Below are 18,943 nucleotides of genomic sequence, written 5' to 3' on the forward strand. Positions count from 1 at the left end.
CTGGATATTGTTACACTTCATGTTGTTCCAGAGACCTTTTAAACTATCCTCATTTTTTTTTAATTCTTTTTTCTTTTTGTTGTTCTCATTGGCTGTATTCTGCTACCTAGTCTTCCAGTTTGCTGATTCGATCTTCTACTTCATCCAATTTAATGTTTAATCCTTCATTTGTGTATTCTTCATTTCAGTTACTGTATTCTTCATTTCTGTCTGGTTCTTTTTTATGGTTTCTATGTCTTTTTTTTATGCTTACTATCTCTCTATTGAGGTTTCCGTTGTGCTCATTCATTCTCCCCCTAAGTTCATTGTGCATCTTTATAACCATCATTTTGAACTCTGTTTCTAGTAGGTTGCTTGCCTCCATTTCATTTAGTTTATTTTCTGGAGTTTTCTCCTGTTGTTTCATTTGTGGCATGTTTCTTTGTTTTCTCATTTTATTAGCCTCTCTGTGTTCATTTCTACGTGTCAGGAATATTTATTTCATCTCCCAGCCTTGACTAGATGGCCTAATGTGGAAGGTGTGCTGTGTGGCACACTGGCGCACTCTCCTTGAGATCCATATAATCTTTGAGTGGATTGTATGTAATCTTCTATTGTCACCAAGCCTTTATCAGTAGATGGGATTAACGCTCAGGCTGACTAATTGTGGGAATTGGCTGTACCCACAGGGTAAGAGTTGCTATGTGGGGCTGATCCCACTGAGTGGGATTCACCCTAGCAGACTTGTGTACTTGTTGCAACCACACTCTGTGTGTACCACCAATGGGGCTAGTCAGGAGTTGCTCTGTTGTGGTCTGGTTGTGGCTCCTTGAGAGGGGCTTCTCAGTAGGCCAAGGTCAGCTGCTACTTTTGATTGCTCAGGGTTACCCGGTGGGAACTACAAAACGATGCACAGATGGTTGTTGCCTATGCTGGGTCCATAGATAAGTGGAAGAGACAACGCTGTAGGCAGCAGTCATTTATCCTCAGTCCCTGACCTAGGGCAGTTTAGCAGAGGGACCAGTGCTCCTTCAGGTCTTACACTGTCAGTTGACTATAGTCTCTGAAACTGGACAAGCCTTTTGGAGATATGCATGTTGGGTGGCACAGGGACCCCAGGAGTCTCCTGAGTCTATTGAGTAAATTTCTCCCTGCCACTGCAGTGTCAGTTTACATGCCAGCGCTGTCTCTGTGGTTCCCTGTACAAGTTTCCAATCATAGCAAGGTCAGCTGCTGCCCACTTTGGCCTGAATGCGCCACCCTAGGTCTGGGTCAGCTGCCTATCAACATGCAGCAGGCACGTTGTGTACTGGATAGGGCAGGAGCTCAAGGAGTCAAGGGTCATCAGTCCAATAGCCTCAGTTTTCTGCAATTTCTGTGTCTGCACGTTCCCGCGGCAGTCACAGATCACGGAGAGAGAAGCTGCTATCCGGGGCAGTCCCAGACTATTACAAACCCCTCAAAAGATATTGCAGCTTGTATAGGCAACAGTGGTATGCCCACAACTGTTTTTCCCAAATGACTCACTGAGCTAGCTAAAGTCTGTTGCCTGTGCAGAATGCACAACCCCAGAGCCAGGCAGAGCAGGGGAAGCTGCCAATCAATGGGCTGTAGGCACTTTGTGACTTGGGTGAAGTAGGATCTCAGGGAGACAAGGGCTATCAGGTCAATACAATCTCAATTTTGCTGAAACTTCTATGCCTGGGCATTGCCGCTGTAGTCACAGGTCACAGTGAGACCAGCTGCCATCTGGGGTGGTCCCACAGACACTTGCACTTCCTGGTTGCAATATTGCAACTCTTGCAGGCAGCAGCAGTCTGCCTGCAACTGATTTCTGTGCAGTGCCTGCCCCGTGTTAGCCAAAGTCTGTTGCCTGTGTGGATTGAGAGATATGGGGGGAGGGGAGGGTGGTGGTGGCTCCTTGCTGTGGGCCTCCTGGGACAATTTGGGGGCAGGGGAGTTTTCATGGAGACAATGACTGTCAGATCAATACAGCCTCAGTCTTGCTGCAACCTTGGTACCATTCATGTGTTCCTACAAAAGACCCAGATCACAGCAAGACCAGCTGCTGTCTGGGACTGGCCCACAGATCACTTAGGTCCACCCAGATTCATGTTGGCAGCAGTGATCTGCCTAAAACTATCTCAGAAATGCTCATTTATAGTGCTTGTTGTCAGCTGTGAATGTTTGGCCCTGAATAGGCAGAACATGGCAGCCATCCAGAAACAAAAGCCCTTAGCGATCTACAGGTTGGGTGGGTAGTCTGATCCCTTCTGATCAGGGCTTCCTAATGGCCCTGTGGGAAGGGTCTGCACAGTCAGGCTGATGAGGTCTGTAGATTGCCCTGTAATGGGGCTGGACTAATGCACAATGGTGGCTGCCCTTCCGGCCCTCCTTCTGGTACCAGGTAATATAGACTTTCTCGGTATGAATCCCAAGCTAGCCTCTGACCCACCACTGGTGCCCCGGGTGAGTGTCCACAGGTCAGAAAGCCTGTGTGTGGGCCCTTCAAAGGGGCGTCTAGGGCTTCAGTCTACCTCTGTCTCATCCAGATGGCCGGAATCCCCTCTGGTTTTTACAGTCAGTTATTGGAAACTCCTCTTCCCTGGGCTGGGACCCTGGGCTGCGGAGCTTCCGAATGAGGCCAGGACACCCCTCTCCTTCAGAGGAGCCTCTGCAGCCTCAATCTCCCTCCCAGTGATCTTCCATCATCAGCAGTGTGGGTCCAGCCCTATTCTTGATTTTGCCCCCACTACCGGCTTCGATGTGGCTCCTTCTTTATATTATCATTATATTATCATGTAGGTATTATGATCAGCTGGACTTCAGGTGATTCTCCACGTTGATTATTTTACAATTTGATCGTAATTTCAATGCAGTCCTGGGAGGAGGCAAACTCTGCTTTTACTTGTCTGTCATCTTCCGTCAGTCTACTTTTACATATTTTAAAGTATTTGTGTGTTCTTTTGTTGTATTTATTCCTTTTTTTTTTTTACTTAGAATAAATAAGGACTAAGATATTGATAGGCTCATGTTAATTTGAGAGAAAACTGTTTCATGTACATTATACATGAATATCCTGGTATAGAACTTAGAATCAAAACTGACAAAACTTCATAAGTGGATTTGCCAGTTACTTATATGAGATCTTCAATGAATAATTTTGCCTTCACTTGGAAATTTTGGAATGGAAGAAAATAATTTAAAAAGTAAAACTTTTTATTCTACTTAAATGTCTCGAAGTGCATACTACTCTGAAAATGAAAATTTTCAAGGCAATTGACATCTCTTTGCTTCTTTGTACTTTTAACAGCCTTAATGATATCTAATAACTGCACATGTTTAAATATATAATTTTACAAGCTTTGTCGTATGTATATCAATGAAAAATCATGATGATCAAGAAAATTAACATATCCACCATCCCTAAAAGTTTTCAGTTGCAGCCGTGCCTCAATTCTTATTTCTAGCCAGTATCATTTTCTTTTGCTTGAAGGTATTCCTTTAATATTTCTTGCAACACGGTTCTGCTAGTGATGTTTTTAAGCTCTTGTATATCTGAATACATCATTATTTAATCCTGTTTTTGAGAGATATTTTTGCTGGGCATAGAATTCTAAATCACCTGTTCCTCATCTCCCCTATTTCAATATTGTCTTTTGACTTTCATTTTTTATGAGAAGTGTGTTGTCATTTTTATATCATTCTCAAATATGTAAAGTCTTTTTCTTTGACTCCTTTTGAAATTTTTTATCATTTGATCTAAGCAATCTAATATTATTTGCCTTGTGTAGCTTTCCTTATGTAATTTTTTTAGGTATTTTTTAAACTCCATGAAACTTTGGGTTTACCTTTTCAATACATTTTGAAAAAAATTATTATCCTTAGTTTCTTCAAATACATTTTATTTTCTGTCCACCATACCTTCTCTCCTTTGGGAATTCTTAAAGTTTCTCATAGCATACTGATGTTCTGTTTTGTTTTTATCTAGTTTTTCTTTGAAGAGTTTGTTTTTCTATGTCTTCAAGTACTATTTTCCCCCTGAAATGTCTTTAAAGTATTTAATCCTATTCAGTATGTTTTTCCTCTTAGACAATGCAGTTTTTATTTATAAAAACTTGATACTTTTAGTGTTTGCCATGTCTTTGCTTAACATGATCAATGTATCACCTAGCTTCTTGAATATATGGAATAGAATTATAATTACTGCTCAAATCCCCATGTCTACTAATTCAGTCTTTTGACATTTCTAGGTTTGTATCAAATAATTGGTTCTTCTAATTTGGGGGTTATTTTATTACTCATATGCGTACTTGGTAATTTTGATTAGTAATGATTAGAATAGCACATAGTCTAGGACTAATTTTCGTCACTACTAAAGAATAATTCTTCTGTAAACACGTCCTAATATCCCATAAATTATGAGTTTTTTTCCTATTATAGGTGAGATCAGGAAATATTCTGAGCTGTGTGAATTTAGAGGATTCCACTCTCTAATCCTTTTGGGTAATTCTTTTACTAACCTAAGTTAATTTCCTCAAACATATTCTCTAGTCATTATTTACTTAAATGTTCAAAAGAGATTCTATGAAGATCTCTAGTACTTTCTCTCTCTGTCTCTCTTACTCTCTCATGAAGCTTTCTATATCTCTCTTTCTTCTTCAAAGCTTCAACTTTGTCTCTTCAACTCAGGAAGAGTCCTAAATTTTGCCTAGGTTCTTCTCTTTTTGCTACTGTACAAGGAAACTCCTGGTAATAAGCTAAAGTAATCATAGGGTGCACGCCTCTTTTGTTCCCCTTTTAATAATCATAGTCCTTTGTTGTTGGTTGCCAGATGTTCAATATCTTAAAAACCATTATTTTATGTTTTTGTCTGGAAGTTTTAATTGTTTCAGGTGAGAAAGTAAATTCAGTGTCTGTTACTCTATCTTGCCCAGTTCCTTTGCATTTTACATTTGTTTAGCTTCTATTATCTATAAAATAAAACATATTTAATTAATTTTATTTTATTGCTTAAAAAAATAAACAGAACTCTTTGAAAGGTTTGAGGACCATAGTAAGAGTAGGTAAACACTGTTTATTTGCATAATACTGGTGCACAGTGTATTGAGTTAATCTGATTAAATAGGAAGCAATAAGAGCTCACAGCAAGAATTTAGAGATTATATAGGGCAACAGAGGGATAAAAATATGTTTTTTTAATAAAATAAATGTATTCAGAATTCAAAAAATAAGGAATTCAATTTTTTAATGAATATGGGGAAAGGTGTCAAACATTGCATAGTTTAATATACTTAAAAATTTATAAATTAATTTAATTTTATGAAAAAATGTAGGTATATTATTCAGAAAAAATAATTTCTTAAGACTGTGTAAAGCTATTTAGTATGTTATTCAACATTGGGCCACTGTGGTTTCTGAAAACATCCTGAAGGAAAATTTACCGATGTTTAGTTTACTTGAGAAATTCATAAAAGTTGATTTTTGAGAATCAATAGAGAATGCTATTGGTGTTATGTCACATGGAGAAATGTCTTTTTTTTTTTTTCCACACTGGATTTCAGCTATTATTTGCAATAATTAGGATACTTCAAGGATTGTGGACAGTCATTATAAACCATTCCTACACATTTCCTTTTTTATTCTCCCAGAAATAGCTAGAAAAAGTAAAGATGCACAAGTACATAACTTAAAAGATATGCATACACACAAAATATATTTTTACCAACTATTTCTAGATTGACAAGAGATATTCCTACTAATTTCTAATAATAATATGCCATCACTATCCTAAATTTTCAAACATTTAATATTACACAAGTTAAAGAAGCCTGCTCCCACTTCTTTTTTAAATAAAATATCTGTTTGTTCTAAAATTCTCATTAATGATATAACACTTCAGTTTATAACCAGTGGAATTGCTCTGTGTACTAGTTGAAAGCCCTTTGAACTGACAATCCTTTGTGCACTCAAATTCTCAATACTGAAACCAGTGGTAATACCTATGCTTAATGTACACAGAGAACAAAGAGAAGATTATACAAGATTTCCTTTGTATAATAATTGAAAAGTAGAGGAAAAAAATACTGTATTGACAAGAGATTTAGGACATGTTTTATACTTTCATGTATTGTAAAGCAAATCTATTAAGATCTGTTGATATATTTGTGCAAATTACATGGTTTTATAATTATAGACAGGTTGTCTTATTTAAAAACAATAAATTAAAAATTGGAAATATATTTTTTTTTGTAGTAGAAGATGTGCTGATTAGTTAAGTATCTTGTGCAAATACAAATAGTAAAAAATAGAATTTATTTACAAACCTGAATTTCTAGATTTCTGTGTCTATAAACTGCATATATATTTTATTTTGTAAAAAGATGATATCACATTAATATTTTCAAATTATATTATTGCTATACATTGCATTATAATTTAAATTGTCATGAATAGCAAACAATTTTTGCATAATATAGATCTCATATACTGCAATTCATACTTTTCACATGATAGAATACATTCACACACAGTGTCAATATATGTTTAATCATTTTTGTCATACTATGTTTTGAGTCTCAAAAAGATGGGTCATCACTTTGCTGCATATGTTCAAAACTTTACTGATGCTAAATCTAACATCTAAGAGGAAATTCAACTCCTAGGTACTGTCAGAACTAGAAAAAAATGTGTTCCTGAACAGTGACCATCAGTCAAACAAAACTGTACTAAAGTAGTATGTGGTACCCACATGATAGAATCTCATTTACTGAAATCAGACTGGGAACCCTGCATGCATTTCACATAAGGAAGGGTTTCAATTTGACCATGGAGAGATATATAAAAGGAAAAACTCACTCTTCTTGTAGATACATTGCTTATATTATCCTCATTATCCTACCAAGATATTTAGTGAAAAAAGGTAGAAGGATGCAGGCAAACATACAAATGAGTCTCTACGCATATGAACACATTAGTTTAATTATATTTTAGTTATATATAGGTCTTACTGAAGTAGTTTATATGTGATAAGCTAGAAGAAACACCTAATAGTCAGGTTTACTATAACACACAGTAAATTCAGGAATGTAAGAAATTCTTTGAAACCAATAGGATCATGCCAAGTTTCCTCTCATTTCAATTATAGGTTGACTTTTTACCACTTCAGTTTTATCTTCAGACTCTAACAGCTAAATGATTTTGATTAATTCCATGCCCTCTGTATGCCAAATCCATTTTGGTCACTCCGCTATATAACATTGGCATCCTGCAGAGAAAGTATTAGAAATCTCAATGCTTTTTCTATTCATATACATAAAACAGAACTTTTTGGTTTCTTCTTTATTCAAATATAGAAATGGTGAAATAATTTTCTTCTTCTTAAATTAACATTACATAAATTCAGTTATCAAAATTGGTTATACACCAAGCCAACCAGAAGTAAATTAAAAATGAATTATTACTAGCAACTATCTTATACAATAGTTTTCAATGCATGCTGCATCTGTTTAATGTAAAAACCCCAATGTTTTCCCTTATGTGTTGGTTCTTATTTAGAATTCATGACTGTTGTTTTATTGTCAGAAATTTTATTGCAAAAGGTGGAATATTGTTTGATTGCATTCCTTTGATATTACGTTTTGACCCCTGCACATACAGAGCCCATACATTCTTTGGTACCCCTTGTTGGATCACTGACATTTCCTTCAATTTCATCTTTATGAATTTTTTGTATTGTCTCCAGTTTATTCAGAAGATTAATTTTACTGTCATTCTTGATATTCATCCTAAAAAAATACTCACTTTTCCTACATATGGAAATGTGTTGATTTTTCTTCCCCTTCAATTCAATATTGTTTATGAGTGAATTGTTACCAATCTTCAAAGCATAGTTCCTCCCTTAGGTAAAATTTAAGTCCTCGATACACCTCTTATTCACAAATTGACCAGATATCCAGTATAATGACAGGTCTTGTTTTGCCTTATTGCCTAATGTAGTGAAATAAAGCAGACAAAGCTTGAAAAAATATATATTTTTAAATTAATAAAATCATAAATAAATGAGTGTTAGCTCATTAGATGAATTTTGCCTTTTACTTTTCTTTTAATAACCTAATGTAAAATTGCCTCTTTAAGCCTACTGCTGATCATCTCATCTTTACTTGCCTCTTGCTCAGCTCGGAGGGCATACTCTCTGATTTCGCTTGCACTCCTAGCTCCCCCACACAAATTTCACCTGCATTGGTGGAGTGTGGGGAGGCAGCATTGGTGATGCTATCCACAAGACTCTGTTTTCTTAACCACACAAGGATAGCTCATGCACAAATATGTACAACCTTGAAAGGGTAGGAAAGTTAATACCCCAGGAGCTGAGCTTTGTCCAATGTGATGTAGGAGCAAGTGGATAAAATCTTCTCCTTTTCAATTCCTTACAGATTGGTAACACAGAATTTATATGTCATCCTCAGGAGCATGATCCCAGAGATCAGATGATGAGTCACCTTAGTGGCAGAGGATAGCTTACTAATAAATCTTGCCATGAAGCATCCTTTCTTTCTTGCTTTGTTTTTCTTATCCTTCAATCATAAGACTGCATTATCTAGTAAAACAATGCTCATAAACTCCACATCTATGATTCTGTTTTCTGGAGAACTCAGGCTAAATGAGCCCATCTCAAATCAGTCAACAACTTCTTAGTGCTTCTTGTCTTTTTAGGATTTCACTTTTAATATAGGGACCTATTTATATTTTAAATATATCCTTTATTATACCAAAATGGTAGTTTATTCATTTATTAAATAAATTTTTATATGTCCTCCATTTTACTAAGTCATAGACAGTCTAATATGAAAGACATGCCTTAGTTTTAAAGTTTTTAGATAAGGGCAAAGAAAAAAAAATATAGAGGCAAAGCAAATACAATGTCTTGCAGAACAACAAACCATGAGATAGAGTAGGTGAGATATCCAAAGTCCCACAACTATCAAAAAGAAGAGCCAAGATTAATTTCAAAGAGACAATGTATTTTAAATTTTATTTATCAGATTAATGTTCCTGGTCTCTACCCTGGGACTCAGTGACTATTTGTGTAAGTGTACATGCCCACAGGATAGTGGAGGAAGAAACTGGGCATGTGTGGCTAATTCTCTTGAACTATCTGTTGTCAGAGTATTTATGTGATTTCCATGGTCACCACTGAGGCCTATGACTATCATGGAGACTGCATTCATGGGTTATTCATTTCTCTCTTTAATCACACCCTCTCCAATGTAACTGTGTAGTTCTTTTCACCAATGAAGAAAAGTGTATTTCCTAGCCCTTTGATTCTGAGTTTAGCCAAATGATATGCTTTGACCAAAAGGATGTTAGCAGATGTGATCTATGTATAAGCTTGAAAAAGCATATATTTCCACTCTTACTCTTGCCCTCTGTCACCATTATGATCACAGCAATGAATTAGTGTGCTAGAGGATGAGATACAGGTAGTCCAGTAACCCCTGCTATCTCTTCTGACAGTCAACAAATACTCAGAAATATGAGCGAGTCTAATTAAAGCCAGAGGAGCACCAAGCCTGAATGCTGAATCACAGTTTTATGAAAAATAAGAGCTCGTTGGTTAATGTCATTAATTAAAGGGGTGATTTGTTCTGTAGAATTATTATGGCAGTAGATATCTGATACAGAAATTGGTTCCAGTAGTGGAGTTCTGCAATAACAGAAAACTAAAATATATGGCATTGTTTTGGAGTCTGGATGACAGTGAGAAAGAGGTGTTAGTGGAGACTGGAAAAATAGTGAGGACTTTGTTAGAGAAGTCCAGAAAAATGACAAGGAAACATCTTAAGGGGGTCTGAAAAATGGCCACCTGTGTTAAGTCTTTGTACATATCTGGTAAAAATGTTGCCTCAAGTGACTTGAATTTTTTTTTTCTAAAGAGCTTTTGGATTTGGCAAGAGTTGTCTAAGCAATATATTGAAAACATATATTTATTTTAGCTGTTTGTGAATAAATGTATGAAATAAAAAATAACAATACATTGGAATTAAAATTATAAGAGAATACAGAGGAATCAGAACTTGCTAGGTTGAAAAATAAAGCTATTTTTTATATCTTCTGAGCCAAAGTTTCTAAAAGTAAGATACAGTGACAAAGTTAAGATTAAATCAATAGTGTGGTTATGAGATCTTTTGTTAAGACATCTCAAAGAATTAAGGTGATATCTAGTAGATATTCTTTGCTGGACAAACGTGCTTTTGGTAAATTCAAAATCATAAGCCTTAAGAAGTCTGAGCTATGGGCTAGTCTGCTTGTGAGAAGCATTTATCAAAAACGATTATTTGTATGACTTTGGGGGCATGGTAAAACATAATCAGATACACAGAAAGCCTATAAAGATTTTAAGGGAATTGCATTTATAAAATAGCAGCCAGCATGAATTTGATACTGTCGAAATTATAAAATTATCTCTGAGCCTTTAACTCTCTATTCGAAACTGAAATAAGAAAGTTGACTTACGTATTTTACTTTTAATTTGTTGTTCCACTTACATATACTGGAATGAAGAGAAACTTACCTATTTTCATTTCTTCAAAATCTGAATATGTAGCTTCTCCTTGGATTCGGTGGCTATTTGGATCAAGTTTGTACTTTGGACTCAGGAACTATCTGTTTGTGTGAGGTTTGTTGATAATTTCAGGAAAGGCTAAAACAGTTAAGGTTAACATTCTCGTATTCGAGGATCAGATAACTGCAATAATTTATACCAGAATCAGAAATTTTTTCTGCGAAGAGTCAGATAGTAGGCTTTGTTGGGCATAAAGTCTCAGTCACCACTATTCAGTTTTGACATTATAGCTAAACTTGCCGTAGACAATACATAAATGAATAAGCATGGCTATGTTCCCGTATAACTTTATTTATTTGCTTATGAACTATAATTGCCAAATTCTGATGTATCCCCAAATACAGAACTTGAGAATAAAAACACATATGTCACATAATAAATTCTATTACTTTTGTAATGAAGTGCTCATATAACTTGAATCAAGGTAAATATGGAATTCTGAGTAATGTTACATTTGAATGTTTATAGAATTCTTCTGTAAGTCCTTAAGCTGATGTGATGATATTTATAATTTATGGCTCATGTTGTAAGATCTATGAGGATTTCATCTAGTGTGGCTATTGAATACTGAGAAAATTACAGAGTCCCATAAATGCACTCTTACCAATATTCTTTCTGTAACATTTTACTTCGGAAATTTCTATCGCCCTAAATGGAATGTGTCTCTAAGTGTACATTTACATAAACACAAAGCTAAATTATAGGAATTTAAATCTCAAAAAGTATGTTATTGAACATACTGAGACAGAAAATCCTTTGCTCATCTTAAGAAATAATATGTGTGCATTAGAGAAAGCTAACGAGTTTTCAAGTTGGTACTAATTTTAATTCTTTCAAGCATAATTTATTCTGTTTCAAGTAGGAAAACAAGCCATCTGTCAAATATGTCTCATTCTAATATCATTAATATCATAATTAGAAGAGATTTAATATAGATACTACATGTATATTGATGACTGATTTGTTTTTTGGTATAATATGAATTTCATTTTTTTCTAGGTCTTTATTTTAGGAAAAGTTGGAAAATGATTAAAAATAGATTATGAGTATAATGCTATTTTAGACTAAAACTTCTCTTTCTGTTTTAGTTATATTTATTTTATAATTTTTATCTATATATTTTTAAAAAGCTATTTATAGTCCTTCATTCTTCACTTGGGCAAAAACTTTTAAAATAGAAAATTTCTCAGTAAAATCAATCAATTAATTTGATCCCAGTTTGGATTAGAAGAGAGTTAGATATTCAGAGACAGAAATATCCTGTGATCAGCTGACAATTTCTTCCTTATTTACTTTTCTCCTTGCCAACTGATTAGTAATTTAATGATACATTTTTAATATTATTTGAGAATGTATCATGTGCTAGATATTGTGCTATTGACAAGATAGGTAGATTCCTTGAACTCACAGATTACAATATACTAGGAAAGAGAGAAATTGTGAAGAAGTACATTTGAATGTACATGGCATGAAGGAAAATACCAGACATAATAGAAACATAAGAATAGGATACAGATTTTTTATGACCAGCAAAGAAAAGCTCTTCTAAGTAAATTAGTTTTCTGACTAGATCTGAAGAATGAAAAGTAATTAAGCAGTTGAAAGGTTGTGTGAACAGAATTTTAAGAGGAGGAAAGAACATAATACAAAGAACCTATGGAAAATAAAATTTGTTGTGTACTGAAAGAGGGTCAATTTAGTGAAAGCATGATGATATAAAGCAATAATGTTAAACGATAAGACCAGAAAGTTAAATTTCAGTTAATTGCAGGCCTTGTCATGTTTTAAGAAGTTTAGTTTTCAACCTAAGAACATAGATATCCATCAAAGTGTTTTAATCAGTGAAGGAATATAATCAGCTCTTTTTAGTGCTGAATAATATTCTGTTGTTTGGATGTACCACAATTTATTTATCTATTCATCTTCTAAAGGACATCTTGGTTGTTTCTAAGTTTTGGCAGATATAAATAAAGTTGCTATAAATATCGATGCACAAATTTTTGTATGGACATAAATTTTCAATTGCTTTAGTAAAATAGCGAGGAACATGATTGCTGGATCAGATGGCAAGCTTGTCTTTAGTTTCTGGTAAGAAACCACCAGACTGTCTTTCAAAGTGGCTGTATTATTTTCTATTCCTATCAGCAATGTATGAGAGTTCCTATTGTTCCACATTCTCACCAAATTTGGTGTTGTCAGTGTTTCACATTTTGTCCATTGTAATTGGTAGGTAATGGTATTTTATTGTTGTTTTAATTTGCAGTTCCCTGATGATATATGATGTGGAGTATTTTTTCAAATGCTTTTTTTCCATTTGTAAATCTTCTTTGGTGAAACATCTGTTGAAAGTCTTTGGGCCCTTTTTAATTGAGTTTGTTTCTTATTGTTGAATTTTAAGAGTTCTTTGTATATGATCAGTTTCTTATTTAAAAACTTCCTGTGGTTGTTTTTGTTGGTTTTTGTTGGTTTGTTTTTTGTAAAAATGTGCCAACACTGAAATTAAGATATTATTTATCAAGGTAAAGAAAGTGATGTCTCATATTGTATTAGTGTTAATGCAAATGAAAGAATGATATATTTTTGAAAAATGTATGATACAATTGACCAGAATTTGTGGTTTGAGTGAAATAGCAGATGGTGAGAAACAGGAAGACTGCTGATAGCCACAGGCTAATACTATTTAATGAAAAATAAAACATTTAAATTCATGACATACTAGTGGGACCATATCCAGTTTCTCAGCCTCCAGTCCTTTCAAGTTGATCAAGTTGACACCTCACGGCTCAATTCTCTTATAATAAATCACATATTTAGCTTAAACTATCTGGTATGGTCAAAGGCCCCAGGTATAAAAAATGCCAATATCAGGTAAGATATTAAAAGGGCTTAGAGATTATTTCCCAGAAGCCAGTCAAAAGTCAGTTTATTTGAAATGAGCAGGGTTTGGACACCCAAAACATACTAGTTAACCTTTTACTGCACAGAATGTCTGCTTCATTCTTGTCTATAAGCACAATTCCTGTATAATTACAGCATTTCATATCTCCTCTGATTCTATATTATGGAATATTCACAAAATGGCCTTACCATCAGTCTTTTGCAGTCCTTGCTCAAAGAATCCCCAGCTCTGCAGAGAGAGAATTCTATTGATATAATTATTACCTTTTCATTTTTATGGCTGTGAAATCAAGAAAAATAAGAATATGTCGCTTTGCTAAAATATCAAAATACTAGAAACTGAATCACATTTCTGAAACTTATAGATATTTATGCCCACCTCCATCATTTCTTGTAAAAAAGAAAAAAAAAATTAATGACTAATTTCTCTTGATTTTTTTTTTCAATTATTTATGCTTACAGCACCTGATCTTCCTTGGTGATCTCCCATCCAAGTACTAACCAGGCCCAACCCTGCTTGGCTTCAGAGATCAGACATCGGGCTTGTTCAGGGTGGCATGGCCGTAGACCATGGACTGTGGCTCCACTGGGGCGTGATCTCAGGACCTTCTGCAGGTAAAGCATGTGCTAACCGCTACATCATGGAACCATGTCCTAACTGCTCTTGATTTGCCTTGTACTTATCAAGATTGATCTGTTTGGAATAAAAGTTGTTCGCATTAGTTTATATTTTTCTTTAAAGTTGAAATATTAATAGTTATAATAGTGAGATATTAAATAGTATTAATAGTGAGATAGTTTGCATATTTATTATGGTAAAATATATTTAACATAAAATTTACCATTTTAACTATCTTTAAGAGTACAATTCAGTGGCATTAAGTACATTTACGTTGTAGTGCAGACATCATCACTATCCATTTCCAGAACTTTTTTATCTTTTCAAACTGAAATTGTGTATTCATTAAATAATAACTCCTCATTCCCTGGGGCAATGTTATCAGAGCAAAGGGGTCTGTCTGCCTGCAGGTGTCTAAGTTCAGTAAAATACATATAGGTTTTGCAGCAGAGAAAGTAAAGGGTTATTTTAGAGAGTTGCAAGTACCAGAGATAAAGATGAGCTACTGCTCAAATACCTGGCCCCTTGTCTCGTGGGGTGATAGATTGTATAGGGAAAATTATTAGCCATGGAAACTGAGGGAGTTGAGGTCGCGGGTGCTACTGATTGAACAGGACTGGGGTAACTGATCATCGTCTCTGGTTCTGGAATCAGCCACGGTGTCATCTCTGCTGGTCCCAGGGTCGGTGGGGCTGTTCCACCCTGATGGGCCGGGGGTTGAAACACATCTAAAGTCAAGATATTATCTTTGGTTTAACCAAAACTTATTGTCCTCATTATCGACAGATCTGAGGCTTTATTAAAAGATTTGACAGTGGAGGGAACCTTATGTCCTAAGGCTTAATGATTAAAGATGTAGTCATACAAAGATGGAAGGATAAAGGCGGAAAAAGCAAGAGAATCCCAATTCTAGGTAAAACCTGCTTGAATCAGAGGAAAAAGCTATATCTTAAAGAAATGAAGTTTATTTGTGGTTACAGTAATCATTATTCTACTTTCTGTCTCTATGAATTTTGCTACCCTAGATAATTCATATAAGTAGAATCAAATAACAGTTTCCCTTTGCATCTGCCTTGTTTCACTTAACATGATGTTTTCAAGGTTCATTCATATTGTAACTTGTATCCAAATTTTATTCTTTTAAGGCTGAATATTATTCAAATGCATATTTGTTCCACATTTTATTTTATTTTTATCCATTCACCTGTCAATGGGCACTGGGTTATTTTTATGTTTTGGCTATTGTGAATAAAGCTACTATAAACATTTGTGTACAAATTTCTGCTTGAGTCCCTGCTTTCAGTTTTTTTGGCATAACTACTTATAAGTGGAATTGCTAGGTCATATGGTAATTCTATGTTTATTTTTTTGAAAAACCACCATGCCATTTTCTACAGCAACTTTATCGTTTTATATTCCCACCAGTAATGCACAAATGTTCCAATTTACTCACATTTTTACCAACATTTACTTTGTTTTCTTGATAATAGTCATCCTAATGAGTATGAAGTGGTAACTCATTGTGATTTTGACTTGCATTTCCTACACATTAGTGATGTTGAACTTTTTTGTGTGTGCTTATCGGCCGTTAGTATATCTTCTGTGGAGAAACATCTATTCAAATCCTTTGCCCATTTTTAAATTGAGTTTTTGTTTTTTTTGTTGTAGGAGTTCTTTATATAGTCTAGGTGTAAATCCTTACCAGATACATGGTTTGCAAATATTTTCTCTCATTCTGTGGACTGCCTTTTCACTCTATGGATGTGTCCTTTTGTTAGGTAGTTAGGTAGACACGAGAGACAGAGGAACAAAAGAACAAAGTCCCAGCCCAGAGATGTCCCTTAAGACCTCTCCAAAACACATATTTTATGGTTATAAGTTATATCTACATCCTAAAACACAAAGGAGTTAGAAGCCATAAAATAACAACCACTTTAATCCAGCTGCAAGCGCATGTTCAATCAGTCCTACATTAACCTCCTTGTGACCTAACCTCATTATACCATTGTTACAATATCACGCCTATGCCCACTCGGAAGTTCATGAATGTAATTATAACAAATTGAATTCTGGGTAACTACATGCGCAGTAGGCAGAGAGTTATATAACAGCAAACTGTCAGTCAAAATGACCTCACATGCCATTTATCACCACTCTTGTAACCTTCCATCGCTGCTCTAATATAATACAGAACTCCCTACTTCTGCTGTCACAGCACTCTTCGCTATAACCCACCCATTCCTTGGAGAGTACTTTAAACATACCTTTTGTTTCTGCGTGGTTATAACCCTCTGAGGTGGGACTCGCTTCTTCCTTGAAATGTACTTTAATAAATCTTACTTTTTTCTAAATCTTGCTGATCTTTAATTCTTTACTGAGTCAGTGGGGAAGAACTGAGGACCCCTCTGGGCCACGAGGGCACTGGCAAATTTCACATCACCTTGTACAGTGACAATCTAATGCATATTAAAAAAAAAAAAATATTCTGATGAAATTAAATTCATCTATTTTTCTTCTATTCCCTGTGCTTTTGGTGTTATAGCCAAGAAATCAATGTCAAATCCAATGTCACAAACCTTTTCTTTATGTGTTTTTCTAAGAATTTTTTACTTTTGACTTTTATGTTTAGGTCTTTGATTCATTTTCAGTTAATTTTTGAATACGATATAAGGTAAATATCTAGCTTCATTATTTTGCATGTGGATATCCAGTTTTCTCAGCATTATTTATTTGTCTTCAGACCAAAATGTGAGAGCACTACTCTCCCTCTGATAGAAGAAAATGTTCAGAGCTGGACTTATTTCCAATCCCACATGCAGTTAAAGTTGGAATTGTTCTTAGTGCAAAGGTAAAAGGACCTAGAGATACTTGGCATGCTTAGTGAAGTGATGAGAACTAATAGTGCTATATAAGTCCAACATAAGCACCAATCCTCCCCTCTTCTCCCCAAAACATAAACATACAATGACTTATCAGCTTATGAACAGCCAAGAAAAGAAACATATTTGTATAAAATTCTAACAGGGAAGACCAATAAAACATCATAAAAACTTACCTAAAAGCAAATAAAGACAATGCAAGAAGTAGAAAAGCTTTTTAAATGATTTAGAATTCTTGAAAACAACAGAGTGGCATAAAAAGAGAAAATTTAGACAATAATAGTAATTTCCCTTATAAATTAAAAATATTATAGCACAAATTAAATGAAGTAACTTAATAGAAGTGTTTTATAAGAAATAATGTCCTCAGAAATTTGAACAAAAAGATAAATAAAAATTAAAAATAGTAAAAAATGATAAAAATGTTAATTAAAAGGCCAGTGCAGAAAGTCCAACATATTAATTGGCATTTTAAAAATGAAGAAGAAAAAACTATCAAAAAACTAAAAAAGTAAAAAATGTTGTCACAATTCAAGGACTCGTGTTTTCAGAATTAAAGTGATCCAGAACAATAAATGAAATAAACAAAGGCTAATATTATAAAATTTCAGAAAAATATTAATAAAAATACTGTAAATGCTTCCAGAAAAATCAAGAATATGAATAACTTTGGATTTCTAGAAAAGTAATATGAAAAAAGAAAAAGATCTCTAAAACTTAATAAAAAATGATTAGCAATTTCTAAATATATATCTAGCAATATTTTAATGATGAGAAAGTATAACATAAATATACACATATATTTATATACATAGATATACATACACAGTTTTTATCACAGATAAACACACACACACACATATATATACATATACACATATATACAAATACACATATGTGTGTGTGTGTGTGTGTGTGTGTGTGTGTGTGTGTAGCATATCATACCAGGAACTAATATACTCCCACTCTTGAGAATTACTCAAAGATATGCTCCACTAAATGAGGAAGGAAAGCAAGAAAGTTGAAATTTTAGTATCCAAGAAACAAGATTTAATATGGCAAATAAAAGAGAATCTCTAGGATGATGGTGGAGGAGCTATCGGGATGAAATCTAGCTCTCTAAATTTAGAGGAGCAGGATAAGTGCTGTTAGAGGGTTATCTGCAAGCATGTAAAAGAAACTGATCAAATAGCTGATGAGTTTAAATATTCTGTAAGAATGTGGGAGAAATTAATATGACTATGGTAGCAATTAAGATAAAGGCAATCACTCAAAAAAAACAAAATTTGTTCATGAAGGGAAATGTGAGAACAGTACACCACATGGTGAATATCACCAACATTGTTTGATAATATCCACCTTCTATTTATGTAACCCAAAACTGTGACATTGAGATGCTCAGAAACTGGAGGTTTGACTCTGTGTTGTGGTGAGGATGGTGACATGCTTTGGTTGTGAAAATTATAACTGGGATAGTCATAAAATTATAAATGGGGATATGCTTTAGGTTGTGAAAAATTATAACAAATCCTCAGCTTCTGTTACATGAAATTAATAAATAATATCTAAAACTAAAGAAAAAAGAAAATAATAGTTGTAATTAATGGTGAGAATAAGGAATTTAGGAACAGAAGGAAAGACAAATGCAGTTAAAGGTAAAAGTTTTTGAGAACAGGAGTTAGTAGTGGGGAACTTGGGAACAAATGTTTTTAATTAAACATTGTAGAATTATTTGACATTTTAAAATATGTGCAAGCAGCGCCTTGATAAAAATAACAATTTAATTTAATTTGGCATTAATATTCTATCATATTTTTCTGACTTACGAAATCTGAAAAAGAGGTTTTTTATTTTGTTATAGCGAGCTCGTCCATGAAAATAAGTGGTTTTGACACTTATGATTTAAATATGTCTTTTAACACTAAATTAAAGTCATTGATGGTA

The 18,943-nt window shown here is 34.2% G+C and overlaps 1 pseudogene; it reads right to left on the reverse strand.

Moving 5' to 3' along the window:
* Positions 1-13,954: 13,954 nt before the first annotated feature.
* On the reverse strand, positions 13,955-14,070 carry LOC120588647 (uncharacterized; annotated as a pseudogene).
* Between the last annotated feature and the right edge of the window lie 4,873 nt (positions 14,071-18,943).

The sequence above is a fragment of the Pteropus medius genome, unplaced genomic scaffold, assembly GCF_902729225.1.
Source record: "Pteropus medius unplaced genomic scaffold, Ma_sr-lr_union100, whole genome shotgun sequence".
Lineage (NCBI taxonomy): Eukaryota > Metazoa > Chordata > Mammalia > Chiroptera > Pteropodidae > Pteropus > Pteropus medius.